Below are 6,343 nucleotides of genomic sequence, written 5' to 3'. Positions count from 1 at the left end.
TTGCATAGTAGGCTGAAAAGTGAGTTCTGGCTACTAGGTACGACATATATATATAAACATATATATAATATAGACCAGGAAGGGGAGGTGAGACACTGACATCACGTATCATTTAAGCTTTTAAGAGGATGCTAGGAATCAAAATTCAGGTTCCAACTCCTTAAGAGCAGGAAGATCTTGTCTTTCACTATTACTTAACCAACTGACCGACAAAGGGCCTGACAGCTGAGTGGACAGCGCTCGGGATTCGTAGTCCTGTGGCCTGGCGATCGATCCCGGAAACAAATGGGCAGATATTCTTTTACCCCTGATGCCCCTGTTACCCAGCAGTAAAATTGGTACCTGGGTATGTGTATGGGGGGAATTTGATTGAGAGTTGAGAGGCGGGCCGAAAGAGCCAGAGCTCAACCCCCACAAGCACAACTAGTGTAGACATCAGAGCCCCACAACTCTTTAATCTCCCGCCAACAATTTTAACAAATATCGCTGGAACAACAATGGAGCTTCCACGGGAGAACTGGACTCGTATCTGCTGTAGTTAGCGGATCAGTTAGGCTGTGATGGCAGTGTTGGCCTTCAGGCCACGAGGACACACGGCCTGGCAACCCAGGAGCCAGATTCACGAAGCAGTTACGCAAGCACTTACGAACGTGTACATCTTTCCTCAATCTTTGACGGCTTTGTTTACATTTATTAAACAGTTTACAAGCATGAAAACTTGCCAATCAACTGTTGTTATTGTTATAAACAGCCTCCTGGTGCTTCGGAGCTCATTAACTGTTTAATAATTGTAAACAAAGCCGTCAAAGATTGAGGAAAGATGTACACTTTCGTAAGTACTTGCGTAACTGCTTCGTGAATCTGGCCCCTGGCCACCGAGGCGCTAGTCACAGGTCAGCCTTCGAGTGAAGAGATCCATTACCTACACCGGAAGGGAAGGAAATTTTCAGAGGAAAAGCCACAAACAAATCGACTATTTATATATATTGAAGAAGGAACATTGGGTTTATGAGAATACAGAGCATCGATGTTTTTACATTGTAAAGCCACTAACACGCATAGCGTTTCGGGCAGACTACATAGCACTTGGAATGGATCAGGATAAGGATTTGGGATGGGACGGGGCGAAGGAATGGTGCCCAACCCCTTTTACGGTCGGGGATTGAACGCCGACCTGCATGAAGCGAGACCAACGAGCTCAGCAAGAGCCACAAAGTTGATTTGCTGGACACTCTTGCTATGTGATTTGCAGTAAGAGTTGTGAATTACTCGACTCTTCCTCACAAGAGCAGTTACTACCCTGGAAACACAAACCGTAAACTGTCTATTTTCCGCTTGTTACAACTTGTAATAAAGTTGTTACATCTTGGCTTAACGTGTTTATGACGTATTAGAACGTTGTTATAACTTGTTATATTGGTTGTTATAACTGGTTAGGTGTTAAAACTTGTTCGAAACGTTGTACCAACGTCGTAGTTTCGGTGTGTGTTTGGCGGGTATTCAACCACCCAAGACGATGACTTAAAGTTGACATAATACAGGCTTTCACAACCCTATGACGCGGGATCGATGGATTGTTTCAATCGCAGGTTAGACATATATGCGAATGATTTTAAGTGGATATAAATAGAAGCTACGACGGTAATTTATATGTTCCAACAGCAATCAACATTCTCGAACAAATACTCTATAATCGTCCAATTAAACATAATAAACTCCAATTGGTGTATATTTTCTAGCAAAATGATTATAGAAAAACGGAGCAAAATATTTCATTTAATCGGCTGGTAAATATATATATACAAAAAATTCCATAAAAATCGACCTGAGAGTAAATATGGTACTACATGTTTCGGAAAAATATATTTGTCTGACAATCCTTGACTTCCACCTTTTGTATTAACAAGAGCTTTGGTAACACAGTGATTTTTTGTGCTGCATGAAGCTTTTGTGCTGTTTTGCACTTATGTGTTCCCATTAGTTTCAACACAAGTGCTTTCGTGTTGACAATAGCTTTTGTGGTATATATATGCCGGAAGCTTTAGAAATACCATGAGATTTTGTATTGAATGACGTTTTGTGTTGCAATGAGTTTTTGTGGTACCATAAGCTTCTATGCTGCCATGAGGTCTTCTGGGATATCCCACGTCCTCTGGGATACCCAACGTCCTCTGGGATATCCCACGTCCTCTGGGATACCCCACGTCCTCTGGGATATCCCGCGTCCTCTGGGATATCCCGCGTCCTCTGGGATATCCCACGTCCTCTGGGATATCCCGCGGCCTCTGGGATACCCCACGTCCTCTGGGATACCCCACGTCCTCTGGGATATCCCACGTCCTCTGGGATATCCCACGTCCTCTGGGATACCCCACGTCCTCTGGGATATCCCTCGTCCTCTGGGATATCCCGCGTCCTCCGGGATACCCCACGTCCTCTGGGATACCCCACGTCCTCTGGGATATCCCACGTCCTCTGGGATACCCCACGTCCTCTGGGGTACCCCACGTCCTCTGGGATATCCCACGTCTTCTGGGATACCCCACGTCTTCTGGGATATCCCACGTCCTCTGGGATACCCCACGTCTTCTGGGATACCCCACGTCCTCTGGGGTACCCCACGTCCTCTGGGATATCCCACGTCTTCTGGGATACCCCACGTCTTCTGGGATATCCCACGTCCTCTGGGATACCCCACGTCTTCTGGGATACCCCACGTCCTCTGGGATATCCCACGTCCTCTGGGATACCCCACGTCCTCTGGGGTACCCCACGTCCTCTGGGATATCCCACGTCTTCTGGGATACCCCACGTCTTCTGGGATATCCCACGTCCTCTGGGATACCCCACGTCTTCTGGGATACCCCACGTCCTCTGGGATACCCCACGTCCTCTGGGATATCCCACGTCTTCTGGGATACCCCACGTCCTCTGGGATACCCCACGTCCTCTGGGATATCCCGTCCTCTGGGATACCCCACGTCCTATGGGATACCCCACGTCCTATGGGATACCCCACGTCCTCTGGGATACCCCACGTCTTCTGGGATAACCCACGTCCTCTGGGATACCCCACGTCCTCTGGGATATCCCACGTCCTCTGGGATACCCCACGTCCTCTGGGATACCCCACGTCCTCTGGGATACCCCACGTCTTCTGGGATACCCCACGTCTTCTGGGATACCCCACGTCTTCTGGGATACCCCACGTCCTCTGGGATACCCCACGTCCTCTGGGATAACCCACGTCCTGAGATACCCCACGTCCTCTGGGATACCCCACGTCTTCTGGGATATCCCACGTCCTCTGGGATACCCCACGTCCTCTGGGATATCCAACGTCCTCTGGGATACCCCACGTCCTCTGGGATACCCCACGTCCTCTGGGATATCCCACGTCCTCTGGGATACCCCACGTGCTCTGGGATATCCCGTCCTCTGGGATACCCCACGTCCTCTGGGATACCCCACGTCCTCTGGGATATCCCGTCCTCTGGGATACTCCACGTCCTCTGGGATACTCCACGTCCTCTGGGATACCCCACGTCCTCTGGGATATCCCTCGTCCTCTGGGATATCCCACGTCCTCTGGGATACCCCACGTCCTCTGGGATATCCCGCGTCCTCTGGGATACCCCACGTCCTCTGGGATATCCCGTCCTCTGGGATACCCCACGTCCTCTGGGATACCCCACGTCCTCTGGGATACCCCACGTCCTCTGGGATACCCCACGTCCTCTGGGATACCCCACGTCCTCTGGGATACCCCACGTCCTCTGGGATATCCCAGGCCAGAGACGTGGAGACGAGTCGTGCTCCACATTGGACGTGCGCCTACGTGTACCTCACTAATTCAATGTACCACAAGGAAAGAAAATCTCACCTGCCCGGGAATCAAAGGTGAATGAAATATTCAGAGTGGAGCTGCCAACCCGTGAGCCACACTTTACACAGGACCAGGTCGATGCTCTTCCTTCTATTTCCCATTTCACCTGTTCTTGGGGCATATATATTCTCCCCCCCTTTTGCTTCCCTAACGTCACGGGAGACATCTCCCGTCACGCAGGGTGCAGTCGCACCTCCACAGATCTCCAGTATCAGCTCTTGATACTGGTAATGGCTCAAAAGGGCCATTACTTACGGGCTATTCATGCCCGTGCCACCTATTGGGTGGCTTAATCTTCATCAATCATCACTAATACTCTGATTAGGCATCTTAGTTCACGGGAGACATCTCCCGTCACGCAGGGTGCAGTCGCACCTCCACAGATCTCCAGTATCAGCTCTTGATACTGGTAATGGCTCAAAAGGGCGGCAACCACTTATGGGCTATTCATGCCCAAGCCACCTTTTCGGTGGCTTAATCTTCTCTCTCTCTCTCTCTCTTCCCTAACGTCACTACCTATTCCTCTGACAGGGCTATTCTTCCCTCAATTCTTACCCTTTCAATCGGTCAATCCCGGGGATAGTTGGTTCCGCGCCGCCACATCTCACCTATCCCCAGAAAAAGGAGGCGGGATTGTCCCTCAATCTCTATAGCCAGAAAATAGAGGAGAGGATGGAACTATCCTCTCACCGTCCACCCGTGGAGGTGGAGAGTGACTCCCTCTACCCACACAGACCAGGAGCCAGATTCACGAAAGCACTTACGGAAGCACTTACGAACGTGTACATCTTTCCTCAATCTTTGACGGCTTTGGTTACATTTATTAAACAGTTTACAAGCATGAAAACTTGCCAATCAACTGTTGTTATTGTTATAAACAGCCTCCAGGTGCTTCGGAGCTCATTAACTGTTTAATAATTGTAAACAAAGACGCCAAAGATTGAGAAAAGATGTACAGGTTCGTAAGTGTTTGCGTAACTGCTTCGTGAATCTGGCCCCAGGTTGGCACCCGTGGCTGAAATATCTTGACCAGACCAGGTTATCTTGAGATGATTTCGGGACTTTTTAGTGTCCCCGCGGCCCGGTCCTCGACCAGGCCTCCACCCCCAGGAAGCAGCCCGTGACAGCTGACTAACACCCAGGTACCTATTTTACTGCTAGGTAACAGGGGCATAGTGTGAAAGAAACTCTGCCCATTGTTTCTCGCCGGCGCCTGGGATCGAACCCAGGACCACAGGATCACAAGTCCAGCGTGCTGTCCGCTCGGCCGACCGGCTCCCATCACAAGAACAGCAGTAATCTCTACGGGTGACCAGAAACAAGACCTCCACGTAATCAGCCTTGGTTATCGGTACGAAGATTAGGTTCGAGACTGAGAATGTCAGACGTGTTCTGACGTGTGAGAGAGGAAGCTCTGTCATAGTGGTCTTCGTGATGGAACACGACCCGTTTTATGCTTTATTTTTGTTTAAATCAAATTCGAGTCATTTTGGAACCTGGAGCGACAAGGAATGGATTCTGATGTATTAAATTCTCAACACCTGGGGCCAGATTCACGAAAGCACTTACGAACCTGTACATCTTTTCTCAATCTTTGGCGGCTTTGTTTCCAATTATTAAACAGTTAATGAGCTCCGAAGCACCAGGAGGCTGTTTATAACAATAACAACAGTTGATTGGCAAGTTTTCATGCTTGTAAACTGTTTAATAAATGTAACCAAAGCCGTCAAAGATTGAGGAAAGATGTACACGTTCGTAAGTGCTTTCGTGAATCTGGCCCCTGGCTGCTAGCCATGCTGGTCCTCGGACAAGATGTCATCCTTACTGGGTCTGAATAGCTACTCAGTTTACTAAACTATCATCAGGATCTATCTACTATCTCTATAAACTATCCACGGCGCTGATGGTCGTCTCCGCGTCACACACACAGTGGAACTGGGTCTTAACTGCTTACAGGAGAGGAATCAATTAACTAGTAAACAGTCCACAGTCTAAGGAACTGTCTTGACATCTGAGAGTAACAATGACTTCATTGTTGTGAGGTGGGCGAGGCGAGATGTACCCACTTGGAAGACAGACGCGGCCGACATCTTCCAGGTGTTAATTTGGAGATAAAGGTGTTAAACAATATATTATTAACGGTTTAGATGCAGAAGGAAGGGGAGGGAATTATCAGGGGGGGAGGAGTGTCAACTCATCACGACTATATAGCACTTGGAAGGGGATCAGGATAAGGATTTGGGATGGAACGGGGGAATGGAATGGTGCCCAACCACTTGGATGGTCGGGGATTGAACGCTGACCTGCATGAAGCGAGACCGTCGCTCTACCGTCCAGCCCAAGTGGTTGGACGGTTTAAATGAAGATCTTATCAGACCTATTCTGCAGACGAGGAGTCACAATAACGTGGCCGAAATATATTGACCAAACCACACACTAGAAACTGAAGGGACGACG

This window comes from Procambarus clarkii, chromosome 54 (assembly GCF_040958095.1).
Source record: "Procambarus clarkii isolate CNS0578487 chromosome 54, FALCON_Pclarkii_2.0, whole genome shotgun sequence".
Classification (NCBI taxonomy): domain Eukaryota; kingdom Metazoa; phylum Arthropoda; class Malacostraca; order Decapoda; family Cambaridae; genus Procambarus; species Procambarus clarkii.
This window is presented reverse-complemented; position numbering follows the sequence as displayed.